Source organism: Giraffa tippelskirchi, chromosome 7 (genome assembly GCF_054371585.1).
Source record: "Giraffa tippelskirchi isolate mGirTip1 chromosome 7, T2T-mGirTip1v1.2.pri, whole genome shotgun sequence".
Classification (NCBI taxonomy): domain Eukaryota; kingdom Metazoa; phylum Chordata; class Mammalia; order Artiodactyla; family Giraffidae; genus Giraffa; species Giraffa tippelskirchi.
This window is the reverse complement of record NC_137281.1, coordinates 160,189,195-160,206,661: the sequence shown is the minus strand read 5'-3', so window position 1 is coordinate 160,206,661 and position 17,467 is coordinate 160,189,195. Positions and strand designations below refer to the sequence as shown.

The window sequence follows — 17,467 nt, the reverse complement described above, 5'->3', positions numbered from 1 at the left end:
TCTTGAAGAATTAGGACACAAGTTCCTAACATTCATTGTTCAGGAGGCAGTGACTAAAAACATCCCAAAGAAAAAAGAAATGCAAGAAGGCAAAGTGGTTGCCTTAGGAGGCTTTACAAATAGTTAAGGAAAGAAGGGAAGGGAAAGGCAAGGGAGAAAGGGAAAGATTTACTCAACTGAATGCAGAGTTCCAGAGAATAGCAAGAAGAGATAGGAAAGCCTTCTTAAATGAACAATGCAAAGAAATAGAGGAAAATAATAGAATGGGAAAGACGAGAGATCTCTTCAAGAAAGTTGGAGATATCAAGGAAATATTTCATGCAAGGATGGGCACGATAAAGGACAGAAACCATAAGGAGTTAACAGAAGCAGAAGAGATTAAGAGGTGGCAAGAATACACAGAACTATCCAAAACTATCTTAATGACCTGCACAACCATGATGGTGTGGTCACTCATCTGAAGTCAGACATTCTGGACTGTGAAGTCAAGTGGACCTTAGGAAGCATTACCATTGATATGAACAAAGCTAGTGGAGGTGAAGGAATTCCAGCTGAGCTATTTAAAATCCTAAAAGAGGATGCTGTTAAAGTGTTGCACTCAGTTCAGTTCAGTTCAGTCGCTCAGTCATGTCCGACTCTTTGTGACCCCATGAATCACAGCACACCAGGCCTCTCTGTCCATCACCAACTCCCAGAGTCTAAACAAACCCATGTCCATCGAGTCAGTGATGCCATCCAACCATCTCATCCTATGTCGTCCCCTTCTCCTCCTGCCCCCAATCCTACCCAGCATTAGGATCTTTTCCAATGGGTCAACGCTTTGCATGAGGTGGCCAAAGTATTGGAGTTTCAGCTTCAACATCAGTCCTTCCAATGAACACCTAGGATTGATCTCCTTTAGGATGGACTGATTGGATCTCCGTGCAGTCCAAGGGACTCTCAAGAGTCTTCTCCAACACCACAGTTCAAAAGCATCAGTTCTTTGGTGCTCAGCTTTCTTCACCGTCCAACTCTCACATCCATACATGACCACTGGAAAAACCATAGCCTTGACTAGACAGACCTTTGTTGGCAAAGTAATGTCTCTGCTTTTTAACATGCTGTCTAGGTTGGTCATAGCTTTTCTTCCAAGGAGCAAGCGTCTTTTAATTTCATGGCTGCAGTCACCACCTGCAGTGATTTTGGAGCCCAAAAAAGTAAAGTCTCTCACTGGTTTCATTGTTTCCCCATTTATTTGCCATGAGGTGATGAGACCAGAGGCCATGATCTTCATTTTTTGAATGCTGAGTTTTAAGCCAACTTTTTCACTCTTCTCTTTCACTTTCATCAAGAGGCTCTTTAGTTCTTCTTCACTTTCTGCCATAAGGGTGGTGTCATCCGCATATCTGAGGTTATTGATATTTGTCCCGGCAATCTTGATTCCAGCTTGTGTTCCAGCCCAGCGTTTCTCATGATGTACTCTGCATATAAGTTAAATAAGCAGGGTGACAATATACAGCCTTGACGGACTCCTTTTCCTGTTTGGAACCAGTCTGTTGTTCCATGTCCAGTTCTAACTGTTGCTTCCTGACCTGCATACAGGTTTCTCAAGAGACAGGTCAGATGGTCTGGTATTTCCATCTCTTTCAGAATTTTCCACAGTTTCTTGTGATCCACACAGTCAAAGGCTTTGGCATAGTCAATAAAGCAGAAATAGATATTTTTCTGGAACTCTCTTGCTTTTTCAATGATCCAGCGGATATTGGCAATTTGATCTCTGGTTCCTCTGCCTTTTCTAAAACCAGCTTCAACATCTGGAAGTTCACGGTTCACATATTGCTGAAGCCTGGCTTGGAGACTTTTGAGCATAACTTTACTAGCATGTGAGATGAGTGCAATTGTGCGGTAGTTTGAGCATTCTTTGGCATTACCTTTCTTTGGGATTGGAACGAAAACTGACCTTTTCCAGTCCTGTGGCCACTGCTGAGTTTTCCAAATTTGCTGGCATATCGAGTGCAGCACTTTCACAGCATCATCTTTGAGGATTTCAAATAGCTCAACTGGAATTCCATCACCTCTGCTAGCTTTGTTCGTAGTGATGCTTCCTAAGGCCCACTTGACTTCACATTCCAGGATGTCTGGCTCTAGGTGAGTGATCACACCATCGTGATTATCTGGGTCATGAAGATCTGTTTTGTGCAGTTCTTCTGTGTATTCTTGCCACCTCTTCTTAATATCTTCTGCTTCTGTTAGGTCCATACCATTTCTGTCCTTTATTGAGCCTATCTTTGCATGAAATGTTCCTTTGGTATCTCTAATTTTCTTGAAGAGATCTCTAGTCTTTCCCAATCTGTTGTTTTCCTCTATTTCTTTGCATTGATCACTGAGGAAGGCTTTCTTATCTCTCCTTGCTATTCTTTGGAACTCTGCATTGAGATGGGAATATCTTTCCTTTTCTCCTTTGCTTTTCGCTTCTCTTCTCTTCCCAGCTATCTGTAAGGCCTCCTCAGGCAGCCATTTTGCTTTTTTGCATTTCTTTTCCATGGGGATTGTCTTGATCCCTGTCTCCTGTACAATGTCACGAACCTCTGTCCATAGTTCATCAGGCACTCTGTCTACCAGATCTAGTCCTTTAAACCTATTTGTCACTTCTACTGTATACTCATAAGGGATTTGATCTAGGTCATACCTGAATGGACTAGTGGTTTTCCCTACTTTCTTCAATTTAAATCTGAATTTGGCAATAAGCAGTTCATGATCTGAGCCACAGTCTGCTCCTGGTCTTGTTTTTGCTGACTGTATAGAGCTTCTCCATCTTTGGCTGCAAAGAATATAATCAGTCTGATTTCGGTGTTGACCCTCTGGTGATGTCCATGTGTAGAGTCTTCTCTTGTGTTGTTGTAAGATGGTGTTTGCTATGACCAGTGGGTTCTCTTTTCAAAACTCTATTAGCCTTTGCCCTGCTTCGTTCTGTACTCCAAGGCCAAATTTGCCTGTTATTCCAGGTGTTTCTTGACTTCCTACTTTTGCATTCCAGTCCCCTATAATGAAAAGGACATCTTTTTTGGGTGTTAGTTCTAGAAGGTCTTGTAGGTCTTCATAGAACCGTTCAACTTCAGCTTCTTTTGCATTACTGGTTGGGGCATAGACTTGGATTACTGTGATATTGAATGGTTTGCCTTGGAAACGAACAGAGATCATTCTGTCGTTTTTGAGATTGCATTCAAGTACTGCATTTCAGATTCTTTTGTTGACCATGATGGCTACTCCATTTCTTCTTAGGGATTCTTGCCCACAGTAGTAGATATAATGATTATCTGAGTTAAATTCACCCATTCCAGTCCATCTTAGTTCGCTGATTCCTAGAATGTCGATATTCACTCTTGCCATCTCCTGTTTGACCACTTCCAATTTGCCTTGATTCATGGACCTAACATTCCAGGTTCCTATGCAGTATTGCTCTTTACAGCATTGGACTTTGCTTCTATCACCAGTCCCATCCACAGCTGGGTATCGTTTTTGCTTTGGCTCCATCCCTTCCTTCTTTCTGGAGTTATTTCTCCACTGATCTCCAGTAGCATTTTGGGCACCTACCGACCTGGGGACTTCATCTTTCAGTGTCCTATCTTTTTGCCTTTTCATACTCTTCATGGGGTTCTCAAGGCAAGAATACTGAAGTGGTTTGCCATGCCCTTCTCCAGTGGACCACATTCTGTCAGACCTCTCCACCATGACCCGTCCGTCTTGGGTGGCCCCACACGGCATGGCTTAGTTTCATTGAGATAGACAAGGCTGTGGTCTGTGTGATGAGATTAGCTAGTTTTGTGTAATTTTAGTGTTGCTCTCAACATGTCAGAAAATTTGGAAAACTCAGTGGTGGCCTCAGGACTGGAAAAGGTCAGTTTTCATTCCAGTCCCAAAGAAGGGCAATGCCAAAGAATGCTCAAACTACCATACAATTGAGCTCCTTTCACAGGCTAGCAAGGTAGTGTTCAAAATCCTGCTAGTTAGACTTCAGTAATACGTGAACCAAGAACTTCCAGATGTACAAGCTGCATTTAGAAAAAGCAGAGGAACCAGAAATCAAATTGCCAACATTCGTTGGATCATGAAGAAACCAAGGGAATTCCAAAAAAATGTGAGTTCTGCTTCATTGATTACACTAAAGCCTCATGACTGTGTGGATGACAGCAAACTGTGGAAACTTCTTAAAGAGATGGGAGCATTCTGTAGAAATTCCCAGTAATTTTGAAAATAATATAGTCCTTATAACTTGAAAGAGTTTACAACCCTAGACTTAGATAGGGTGTCTTGAGTGCTATTCTGCTATAATTATTGGTCGTGAGGTTTGGCACAGCATTTGAAGTTCACCCAGACATGCAAGTTTTAATATTGTTTTTCTTCTCCAATATTTTTTTTCTCCTCGTGGGGTTGAGCTTGTTGGCCTGGCACTCAAAAAGTCTGTTTAGTTCCTCTTAGTGCTTTGCATATGATTAGGATACTGGCCACCAAGGAAGTGATGATTCTTACATTAGGGCTTTGCAGTCTAAAACACCCAAATCTCCCAAAGGTATCATTAGTCAAAAGATTATTTTATAACCTGATTATAATTTCTTTTTACAAAGACGATATCTCTTTATTAAAACAGATAACAAACTTTAAAAAGCAAAGAAGATAGCCCCATAGAGCAAACGGCTGTAAGAAAAATGCATACCTAAATACGTTTGCTACATTTCTCATCCATCCTTGAATCTGATCGATCACTGTTAACCTTTGTTGCATTCTTTTTTTTTTTAATAAATTATTTGTTGGTTAATTTTTTGCAGTGCTGGGTCTTGTTGCTGCACGGGCTTTTCTCCAGTTGCGGCGAGAGGGGGTCCTCTGGCGCTGTAGTGCGCGGCTTCTCGCTGCCAAGGCCTCTGTTGCCGGGGAGCATGCACTCTAGGGAGTGTGGGCTTCGCAGCTGCGGCTCGTGGTCTCGGGACTTGCGTCTCCGGGCTCCAGAGCACAGGCTCAGGAGTTGTGGCCACGGGTTTAGTTGCTCCACGGCCTGTGGGATCTTCCTGGGCCAGGGATGGAGCCCGTGTCCCCAACACCGGCAGGCGGGTTCTTTACCACTGAGCCACCGAGGGAGACCAGTCTTTGTTGTATTCTTAAAGCTCCATAGCATCTTTCTTCTTCCAGTTATTGGAATCTTTATACTTCCGATCAAAGCTTCTGCTGTTCTGACTAGCACCGCAGCTGTCATCAAAGGTCCTAGCTCTCAGGATCACTAGGATGGGGTCTGCTGTCATCAAAGGTCCTAGCTCTCAGGATGACTAGGATGGGGTCTGCTCGTGTGTCTGGTAGGAGTCATTAAAGAAAGGGACTTTTCAATGCAGACGGCACCTCTGCTCTCCACTACCTACCCCAACTTTCAGACCATCAGGTCCTTCTCACGTTTTATTAAAAATCTGAGACTCATCCTGAACTTCCTTCAGTGGGACTGGATGCCTCTGATCGTGAGAGCCTTACCTCTGACTGCGTCCATCTCCTCAAGCTTTGAGTTTCATCATCTTTCTCTCCATGTAACAACCGCCATTAAAAACAAAACAAAACACTTAAAGACATGCAGAACATGTTTATATCATCAAAATATAGTGTTTATCTTAGGATTCTCCAGAAGCAGAGAGACACAACCAACAGGATGTATTACACTGCACACACACGCATACACATGTAGATTTTTAAGGATTGACTCATGGAATTTAGGGCTTGAATGCAGAGTTCCAAAGAATAGCAAGGAGAGATAAGAAAGCCTTCCTCAGCGATCAATGCAAAGACATAGAGGAAAACAATAGAATGGGAAAGACTGGAGCTCTCTTCAAGAAAATTAGAGATACCAAGAGAACATTTCATGCGAAGATGGGCTCAATTAAGGACAGAAATGGTATGGACCTAACAGAAGCAGAAGATATTAAGAAGAGGTGGCAAGAATACACAGAAGAACTGTACAAAACAGATCTTCATGACCCAGATAATCACGATGGTGTGATCACTCACCTAGAGCCAGACATCCTGGAATGTGAAGTCAAGTGGGCCTTAGGAAGCATCACTACGAACAAAGCTAGTGGAGGTGATGGAATTCTAGTTGAGCTATTTCAAATCCTCAAAGATAATGTGAAAGTGCTGCACTCGATATGCCAGCAAATTTGGAAAACTCAGCAGTGGCCACAGGACTGGAAAAGGTCAGTTTTCATTCCAATCCCAAAGAAAGGCAATGCCAAAGAATGTTCAAACTACCACACAATTGCACTCATCTCACATGCTAGTAAAGTAATGCTCAAAATTCTCCAAGCCAGGCTTCAACAATACGTGAACTGTGAACTTCCAGATGTTCAAGCTGGTTTTAGAAAAGGCAGAGGAACCAGAGATCAAATTGCCAACATTTATTGGATCATCAAAAAAGCAAGAGAGTTCCAGAAAAACATCTATTTCTGCTTTATTGACTATGCCAAAGCCTTTGACTGTGTGGATCACAACAAATTTTGGAAAATTCTGAAAGAGATGGGAATATCAGACCACCTGACCTGCCTCCTGAGAAATCTGTATGCAGGTCAAGAAGCAACAGTTAACAACAGACTGGATCCAAATTGGGAAAGGAGTATGTCAAGGCTATATATTGTCACCCTGCTTATTTAACTTATATGCAGAGTGCTGCTACTGCTGCTAAGTCGCTTCAGTCGTGTCCAACTCTGTGCGACCCCATAGACGGCAGCCCACCAAGCTCCACCATCCCTGGGATTCTCCAGGCAAGAATACCGGAGTGGGTTGCCATTTCCTTCTCCAGTGCATTAAAGGGAAAAGTAAAAGTGAAGTTGCTCAGTCGTGTCCGACTCTTAGCGACCCCATGGACTATAGCCTACCAGGCTTCTCCGTCCATGGGATTTTCGAGGCAAGAGTACTGGAGTGGGGTGCCATTGCCTTCTCCGTATATGCAGAGTACATCACGAGAAATGCTGAGCTGGAGGAAGCACAAGCTGGAATCAAGATTGCCGGGAGAAATATCAATAACCTCAGATATGCAGATGACACCACCCTTATGGCAGAAAGCGAAGAAGAACTAAAGAGCCTCTTGATGAAAGTGAAAGAGGAGTGTGAAAAAGTTGGCTTAAGGCTCAACATTCAGAAAACTAAGATCATGGCATCCAGTTCCATCACGTCATGACAAATAGATGGGGAAGCAATGGAAACAGTGACAGACTATTTTCTTGGGCTCCAAAATCACTGCAGATGGTGATTGCAGCCATGAAATTAAAAGACACTTGCTCCTTGGAAGAAAAGCTATGACCAACATAGACAGCATATTGAAAAGCAGAGACATTACTTTGCCAACAAAGGTCCGTCTAGTCAAGGCTATGGTTTTTCCAGTAGTCATGTACGGATGTGAGAGTTGGACTATAAAGAAAGCTGAGCGCCGAAGAATTGATGCTTTTGATCTGTGTTGTTGGAGAAGACTCTTGAGAGTCCCTTGGACTGCAGGGAGATCAAACCAGTCCATCATAAAGGAGATCAGTCCTGAACATTCGTTGGAAGGACTGATGCTGCAGCTGAAACTCCAATACTTTGGCCACCTGATGCAAAGTACTGACTCACTGGAAAAGCCCCTGATGCTGGGAAAGATTGAAGGCAGGAGGAGAAGGGGACGACAGAGGATGAGATGGTTTGATGGCATCACCAACTCACTGGACATGAGTTTGAGTAAACTCTGGGAGTTGGTGATGGACAGGGAGGCCTGGAGTGCTGCAGTCCATGGGGTTGCAAAGAGTCAGTAATGACTGAGCTACTGAACTGAACTGAGTGGCTGAGTGGTAAAAAATCTTCCTGCCACTGCAGGGGACATGGGTTTGATTCCTGGGTTGGGAAGATCTGGAGAAGGAAGTGGCAACCGACTCCTGTATTCTTGCCTGGGAAATCCCTTGGACAGAGGAGCCTAGTGGAGTACAGTCCACATGATTGCAAAAGGATTGGACTCAACTTAGTGACTGAACCACAATAACTATTTAATACATGTGATTTTGGAGGCTGTGCAGGATAGGCTAACAGACTAGAGCCTCACAGAATAGCTGACTTTGTAGCTTGAGTTGAAAAGCTGTCTGGAGGCAGAATTACCTCTTACTTGGAGTACCTCAGTCTTTTTTTGTGCGTGTGAGTAGACTTTATTTTTAGAGCAGCTTGAGGCTCACAGCAAAATTTAGGGAAAGGTAGAGATTTCCCACAAACCTCCTTCCCCTGCACATGGATATCCTCCCTGTGATCAACATCCCCAACCAGAGGGGCACATTTGTTGCCGTTGATGAAGTTGCATTAACACGTTATTGTCGCTCAGAAGTCCATATTTTACATTAAGGTTCACTCCTGGGGCCTCCCCTCGTTGTCCAGTGGTTAGAACTCCGCACTCCCAATGCAGGGAACTAGGTCCCACATGCCGCAGCTGAGCAACAAAATATCCCACAAGGAAGGTCAAAGCTCCTGCCTACCACAGCTAAGACCTGGTGCCACCAAATGAAGAACAGATCCAGTCTTGGTGCCGTAGGGACTTCCCTGGTGGTCCAGTGGTTAAGGGTCTGCCTTTCAGGGGAGGGATTACAGGTTCGATCCCTGGTCGGGGAACTAAAATCCCACATGACTCGGGGCAACTAAGCCTATGCTTTAGAGCCCCGCGTCCAGCCACAAAGAGCGCCAGTGCCACAGAGAAGACCCAGCACGGCCAGAAAGAGTCACTCTTGCTGTTGTATACTTTATGGGTTTGGAGAAAGGTATAAAGACTTATGTCCATCATCATAGCATCATACAGAGTGGTTTCACTGCTCTGAAAATCCTCTTTGAACCACCTTTTTATCCCTTATTCAACAAATGATCTTTGGAAACTGTCCACAGGTTTGCCTCTCCCAGAATGTCATGCAGTTCACATTATATAGTATGCAGACTTTTCAGACTGGCTTCTTTCATTTAGCATATGCATTTGAGCTTGCTTTTTCATGGCTTGGGAGCACACTTCTCTTTACCACTGAGTAATACTTGGTTGCTGGATATATCAGGATCTCAGTCTTTTTTCCTTTGAGATGTTCAGTTGATGGGATGAGACCCACCCACATCTGCTGTACTCAAAGTTGACTGATTTAAATGTTAATCTCATTTAAAAAAATATCTTCATAGCAACATCTAGACTGGGGTTTGACCAAATAGCTGGATTCTGTGGCCTAACCTGGTTGACACATAAAACTAACTTCACAAGCCAATGCCTTGACAACTTGGCATCCATATACAGCTCCTTAAACCAACTTAGTCTCCAAGTAAAGACAGTAACAAGGTCATACTTTACCTAACATGATACGACTATCCTGCACAAAACCAAAAACACTGTTTCCCCAGAAGAAAATGCAGTCCTTAGATGATCTTTACTCTTCTCCTTGATATTTTGTAACCTAAATACAATGATACAAAGTTAACAATACTTAAATATTATGATATAAAGTCAATACATTTTACATTACATGATAGAGAAGAAAAGAGATATAGGATATCTATATAGCTTTATAAACATATAATACGCACATACAAACATATTCATAACAAAATAAGGAAGAAGTACTCATGACAGTTATAGTCCTTGCTCCTGAAACGGGTCATGTGGTCATAGCTGGTATTTATAAATATCTTCTTTCACTACCCATTCCGTATTTCCTTTGCTATCAGGAAGCACTTCAACTGGTCAGGGTTCTTGAACTGGTGGGTGACCTAAAACTTCTTTCCTGAAGGGTCTGGGCCATAGCAGTCCTGCCAGGGTTGGGTGGTTGTAGTTTTCCGTCGCAGACGTGGCAATACCAAGAGAAACTCCATGGGGTCTCCTGTCTTCCACACACGCTCTTCCTTGGCTGCACTGTGAGGCAGCAGTCCAGTTTCCCCTTGGTAACCAGAATCAGTCACTGCAGTCAGCACAGTAACGCCCTCTTTGCTGTTGATTCAGAGGCGTGAGGACCCCAAAGTATCAATACCTGGGAGGCGGTCCTAACCTTCCGTTCACTGGAATCATGGTTGTGTCTCTCAGTGAAAGAATCTCTCCCTGGAACTAAGACCACCGGGCCAGCAGAGCATGAGACCTTGGGAAAAGAAGCAGAGATTTTGCTAGGGGGTCAGTAAGAGTAATAGTGACAGGTGCCCTTCTCATTTCCATCCCTTGGTTCCCAGAGCGTGAATCCTGGTATGGGAGAAATGGCACCATATATGAGGCCCTGATTCAGAGCATATACAGCTTCCGAAGCAGTGCTGTGTGGGGTACCATGACAGAGGATAGGACATTCTACTAAATCCACAGATGGTAATTTTGGCAGCAGTATGTATAGGAAAGACAACACTATATCCAGAGTGTCTATTTCAGTAAGAACGAAACATTGCCCCTTTCATGATGGAAGGGATCCAATGTAATTATCCAACTAGCTGGTTGATCACCCCAGGCAATGATGCCGTATCAGGGACTCATTGTCATTCTCTGCTGCTGGCAGATTGGACTCTCAGCAGTGGCTGTAACCAAGTTGACCTTGGTGAGTAGAAGTCCATGTCGCTGAGCCTGTGCACAACCTCTATCCCAGCCACCATGGCCATTTGCTCACGAGCCCGCTGGGCAGCAACAGGGCTGGCAGGGAGAGAGAGGCTGACTGATGTCCGCACAGTGGGTCATCCTATGCACTCGACTATTAAGGTCCTCTTCTGCTGGGGTCACCATTTGGTGAGCATTCGCATGGAACACAGATATCTTCCAATTTTTTGCTCATTCAGGTAGCTCTGTCCACATACCTCTTCTCCAGACCTCCTTGCCACTGATTTTCTGGTCATATTCCTTCCAAGTCAAACCACAGACCTCACATGGCCACAGACTCTGAGTTGTTTTCTAACTGTACATCTGGCCATTTCTCCTAACAAGCAAAGTGAACAACCGGGCACACTGTTCAAAGTTCTACCAACCAGAAGGATTGCACTTCACCACTGTCCTTCAGGGGTGTCCCAGAGAAAACGCTGTTAACTGTGCACTTCGGGGTGGCGCCCACATATCACACAGGACTGTTGTATATAAGGCCCAGTCCATCCTAAAGGAAATCAACCCTGAATATTCATTGGAAGGACTGATGCTGAGGCTGAAGCTCCAATACTTGGGCCACCTGATGCAAAGAAGTGACTCAGTGGAAAAGACCTTGATGCTGGGAAAGATTGAAGGCAGGAGGAGAAGGGGACGACAGAGGATGAGATGGCTGGATGGCATCGCTGACTCAATGGACATGAGTTTGAGGAAACTCTAGGAGATGGTGCAGGACAGGGAAGCCTGGCGTGCTGTAGTCCATGGGGTCAAAAAGAGTTGGACACGGCTGAGTGACTTAAAAGCAACAACAATATGAGGTTATAGGTGTAGCCTGGAAGGGGAAGGTTCTATAGCAGGAGTGGGAACCCAGGAAAGAGTTGATGCTGCAGTTTGACTCAAGGCCATCTTCTGGCAGAAGTCTCTGTTCTAAGTGGGTAGTCAGTGTTTTTCAATTAAGGCCTTCAACTGATTTGATGAGGCTCGCCCACATTCAGGTGGTCTGCTTTACTCAGCCTCTACTGATTTAAGTGTTAATCTGGTCTAAAAAATAGCTTCACAGAAATAGTTACAATAGTATTTGCCCAAACACTTGGGTTCTGTGGCCTAGCGGAGTTAACACATGAGATTAACCATCATGATGGTCTTTCCTAAGAGGAAGGAGCCTGTCTCCCCTTCCTTCCCCCTCCCTCTTCTCTTTCCTTCTTTCTCTCTCTGCTTTTTCTTTCTACAAACACTTCCTAAGAACCCACTAGATTCCTGATTCTAGAAGCCTACTGATGAAGTTGAGCTGTCTCCTTGGTAACCGTCTCTAACCCAGAATGGAATACTAACTGCTTTCTGAAGCAGACTATCTTCTTTAGAGGGATCACATATCGCTTTCCAATTTTAAACCGTAACTTACAAGAACATGATTTTACTATCTCTTTTAAACAGAAGAATAACAGTTTGACAAAGAAATTAATGATGATGCTGCTGTTTAGCTGACGGATGCACTAATTTGGATGCTGCTGCTTCAGAAATTGTCATGATTGGGTTAGAGAACATCTCAGAGATTACTTTTGTATTACATAGCTTGTCATGGGAATGAATGGTTTAAAAATATTTCAGAGGAAAATACTGAACCCACTTAACAAAATAAACTGTTTTCAAGCCATTTAGGTGGTTGAATATATAAGTAATAAAACATGTAAGTTACACTACATTTTAAAATAGATTTCTTAAAGCAGGTCCAAAGGAGTCTTATTTATTTGTCAAAACAAACTGGGGAAGACCTTGTTAGGTTTACTTTGAATTATAAACTCATAATACTCATAACTGTGTGGATCACAACAAACTGGAAATTCTCATGGAAAAGAGCCTGATGCTGGGAAAGACGAAAAGCAGAATGGTGAAGCGGGCAGCAGAGGGTGAGGTGGTCAGATCGCAGCACCGACTCAATGGAGATGATTTTGAGCAAACGCTGGGAGATAGTAGCGGACAGAGGAGCCTGGCGTGCAGCAGTCCATGAGGTTGCAAAGAGTCAGACATGACTTAGCAACTGAACAACAACGGGAATACTCATAGACTTCTTTATTAAGAGGGTTGCTTTTCCAGGAATAGGACTGCCTTCCAAACGGGTAACTGGAATAGACTGGGGAAGCCCCGTCCTTGTGGAATTATGTGCTCAGCATCTTACATTGCTATGCTGCCAACTCATGTCTCCTCTCTGCAAATCCCACCAGGGCACAAGCCTCCCACCGAGGTTTCTCCGCTGGAGGTGCGGGGATGTTCACAATGCTCTTCACAGGTTCACAAGTTCCCACCAATCCCAATGGTCTGCTGATCTTCACTCTTCTTTCCTCAACTGTTCCCAGGAAGGTGCCTCAAGCTATTAAAACAATTGATATTTAAAATCCCTTGAAATCAGGTCCAGCCTTATCGCATGGACATATTGCCAATCATTTAATGGGTTCAACACTATTAACCAGAACAGAAAATGTGTCAAAAAGAGACACCATCGGCAGCCAGACGACACGTTACAAAACCCACTTAAGTGGTACAGCAGATGGCTTGAGAGCACATGGTTCGTAGAACAGTAACGCTTATTGGACGGGAGCCTATCGCAGTCTGTCACATCCTCTCTCATTGGCTGAGTGCACGCGGTCTCCCCGGAACTCGAGGAAGACATTGCAGTGGATGATAGTGAAAGGTATGTGGAGACGTATTTTCTTTCTTTAAATCATGAATGTGAAAAAAACTGTGAATATGGAATTGGTTCAGAAATAAGTAGTTTTATAACAAATGATTGCTGCACAGGGTGATACTAAACGTAGTGTACGTGTAATTGAAACATTATTTTGTCTTGAAATGTATTATCTTTAATGCAGACTTTTCATGATTGCAGACCGAGTGTCTCCCCGTGCCAAATCAGTCCCATAATTACTAAGAAGACAATACTTATTTTTTTCATTAACAATGTGCTTGTTTATCTGTGGCTGGGGCTTTGTGCTTCACACAGGCTCTCCTAGTTGCAGCGAGCGGAAGCTCCTCTTCCCGGCGGAGCCCGGCTCTGGGGCGCAGGCCCAGGAATGTGGTTCCCGGGCTCTAGGGCACACGTTCTGCAGCCGTGGCACGCGGGCTTGGTTGCTCCATGGCACACGGGGTCTTCCTGGACCAGGGGGTCGAACCCGTGTCCCCTGCGTTGGCGGGCAGAAATCCTTAACCACTGCGCCTCCAGGGAAGTCCCAATACTACTTCTTCACCAAGAGCAAGTTGACTACTTGTTTCAACTTTTCTCATCTTCCAGGGTATTTTTGTCATGCCCACTAGTCATACTTAAAAATTCCTAGTGCCTTATGACATGGCCACTGCTTTTGTAAATAAAGTTTTATTAAAAACAGCCACACTCACTGTTTACGTCTTGGTTGTGGTGGCCTTCACACTCTTTTAAGAATACAGTTGAACAGGGGATTCCCCTTTAGGCCAGTGGTTAGGACTGTGGTGGCCTGGGTTCAATCCCTGGTCCAGGAACTAAAATCCCACAAGCCACGATGTGAAGTCGAAAATCAGAACAAAACCAAACGAAAACAGACCACGGTTGAACAGCTGTGACGGAGACCCTTTGGTTGTCAGCACCTGAAATACGGACTGTCTGAGCCTGGAGTGTGACCCTCTGCTGTGCATTCCTGTGTCACTCAGTTAAGCCCAGCTCTTTGCAGCCCCTTGGATGGTAGCCCACCAGGCTCTGTCCGTGGAGTTTTCCAGGCAAGAACACTGGAGCTGGTTGCCATTTCCTCCTCCAGAGGCTTTTCCTGACCCGGGGATCAAACCCGAGTCTTGTGCAGCTCCTGCACTGGCAGGCAGATTCTTTACCACTGTGCACCTGGGAGCCCGCCGACCCTCTGCTGTAGACACTCATAATTGTTCTTTTAGGCAGATAGAAAGGACTTTCTGGACTTAAAAGATAAATTAGCATAGACTGTTTACCTCTATTTCTATAAATCTTCAAAAATAAACTACAACACCATCCATCTTAAAATCCTTAAGGAAAGAATTCCCTAGGGAAATTCTACCCTATATCAATATAGTGTGAGCCACTTCAGTAATTTAAAATTTTCTGGACCAGGGGAAATTTTAAATTCACACGAAAAAGGTAAAAGGAAATACGTGAAATTAGTTTTAGGAATAGATCTTATTTAACCCAATATATCTGATAATAATATTATCATTTCTGTATGTAATCAATACACAAAATTAGTAACGGTATAGTTCCCATTCTCTTTTGTTCTAAATCTTCGTAATTCGGTACATATTTGATACTTACAGCACACCTAGGTTCAGATTAGCCGCATTTCAAGTGCTTGATAGCCACGTGGAGCTAGTGGCTACTGTCTTTCGTCACTGTGAGCCTCGAAGCGAGGGTAAGCGCACGCCTTTTTACACTCTTTTACGCTTTTTTCATTTGTTCATTCAATTTTCATTCAAGTTTTAAAATTACTTACATCTTACAAAGGTAAGAAAGACTTCTGAAAGATTTTAATTCTTGCTTAAATGCTTACAGATTGATGTTATCTTTCACTTTTCTGAGCATGAAAAGGTGCAGTGATGGAAAGCCTGGTAGACATCCGAAGGGAGTCCACTTACCAGACCATAAGAAAGTCATGAACAGGGCCACTAAAGAGGAAGACAGGGGGGAACTTCAGTCTCGAGATGCCTTGTATATTTGCTTTTTTTTTTAAATCAGAAAAATTCAGCAGCCACTAGCAGGAATCCCATCCGCAGCCCAGGAATGCTATGGCCAAGCTAAAGTAGCCCAGAAGCTCCCTGAGGGCAGGAGCCCAATATTCTGTGGATGAATTGAATTCCTTCTCTCTCTCTCTTGTTTTTTCCTCTTTTGATTTCTTCTCAAGAGCTGTCCGCCTCCCATTTTTCCATCAAATGTGCTTTCAAGTATATGGAATAACACGGATAATTTGTTGAATGTGCTTTCAGGTATATGGAATTACACGGATAATTTGTTGAATGTGCTTTCAGGTGTATGGAATTACACGGATAATTTGTTGAATGTGCTTTCAGGTATATGGAATTACACGGATAATTTGTTGCTATGCCTTGAACTGTCATTTAATCAATATTGTCAGTCTTTCCTGTTTTTAATGATCTGGTTGAAACCTTGCTCTCTTTGATTTAATTTTTTTCAAAATTTAGAAGAGAGAGACTCAGAAATCATCCTCAGTTAAGAAATGGAAAAAACCTTCACTGTGACGTAGAAGTTGTTCTTTCTCTCTTTCTCTCTGTTGGTCATATTTAAAGTATATTTGTGTTAAATACTCTTCAATCATCTTAAAATATGTCTGTAATTTATATAATCCACCTACCAAATGGCCAAGGAACAAATCCATATACACTTCATCGTCTTCAACTGCAGAAACAATACCCTTGCATATTCCACAAGCAGGTGTTGGGTATAAGTAGTTGATCTTTCTAATTAGCAGAAAGTCCAGTGCTAGAGAGAGAAGCCAAGCATGAACCAGGCCTCTCCTGGTTCACTATCAGCAGGATATAGGAGTGGGACGGTGATTTTAAGACACGCATATTTCCATCACCTTTGTCATGCCCATAGTAGACATCACTAATCAGCCACTACATTCCTTCCTACTGAGCATAAATGTAAGCTCAGACACTTTCTAACTGTGACCTCTAGGAAGGCACTATCAAATGAGTGAGGTTTGCTTCAAGATAAGACCTATATAAACGTCTCTGGTATACAAAGTAGAGTTTAGAGTCCAAGACAGTGCTTAAAAGATAAGAAGATGCTTATAGTCTACAGTAAAATATCCTTTATTGCCACCCGAGGGGCTTCCCAGGTGGCACTCGGGGTGAAGAACCCGCCTGTCGATGTAGGAGACATAGAGATGGGGGTTCGATCCCTGGGTCAGGATGATCCCCTGGAGGAGGGCGTGGCAAACGTCCAGAACTCTTGCCTGGAGAATCCCATGGACAGGGGAGCCAGGAGGGCTGCAGTCCATGGGGTCGCACAGAGTCAGACGTGACTAAAGCACACGCGTGGCCGCCTGAGAGAGCCTTAGGGGGCGGGCAGGGGAAAGGGGACGGCCGCGGTGGTCACGAGGCGGGTGAAGCATGAACAGCAGTAAAACCAGATAGAGGCCATTGCATCTTTACTGAACAATTACCAAGGGTATAAATACCTGAGCTTTTAGGAATCTCCTTCCCATTTTGGGGTGCTAAACATTTTTACTGGGGTTTGCTGTTTTGAAATCCCTGACTATATTTTGAACTACAGGATCTAAAAATAATGGAATCTACTCTGAATAAAGGAATCAGCCTCTCCATTAATGGCTGCGGACGTCTCATGAATAAGTTTTAAAAATCTATTTATACACCAGTTTGCTCCCCTGCATATGTAACCCTTCTAGGCACTGTGCGTACCTATGGCTTTGGTTTCTTTGGGTGTCGTTTTGTTAATGACAAAGGACATCTAACTGAATATTGGCCCTGCTACTCTGAAGTTCATTTGCTGCTTATTGACTTTTCAGTGTTATGAGCGAAACAACATTTATTTTCCTATCAACTTAGCTATTCATATAATGTGACTCCCTTTAGGTCTTCTTTCCTAGAGTGTATCACTCCACCTTTTTTTGTTGTTGTTGTTGGGTTTTTTTGGTTGCTTTTTTTAAAAAACAGAGAATCCATTCTACAAAGAAAATGGAATATAGTATTAGCTGCCATTCTTATTCATTTTAAAGGAAACAATGCCTTTTTGTAGCAATAACTCACCTACCCAGAGGTCATTTTTCCAACAATGTCAGTCACTGAGAACACAACTCAAAGGAAAAGGCCTCTGAGAAGTTAAAATAAACACCATAGATCTCA

General features: G+C 43.5%; 1 protein-coding gene across 2 annotated transcripts in view; it reads left to right on the top strand.

Annotated features, from left to right (window-relative positions):
* FOXN3 (forkhead box N3) overlaps positions 1-17,467 on the top strand; it is a 538,038-nt gene that overhangs the window by 56,247 nt on the left and 464,324 nt on the right. Inside the window, exons 7-8 of one of the 2 annotated variants that reach the window (XM_081510807.1) lie at positions 12,817-13,283; positions 14,900-14,994. The exons of the other annotated variant lie outside the window; for it this stretch is intronic. The gene's annotated coding sequence lies outside the window, so the exon portion shown is untranslated. The remainder of the gene's footprint in view (positions 1-12,816; positions 13,284-14,899; positions 14,995-17,467) is intronic. 2 annotated transcript variants of the gene reach the window in all.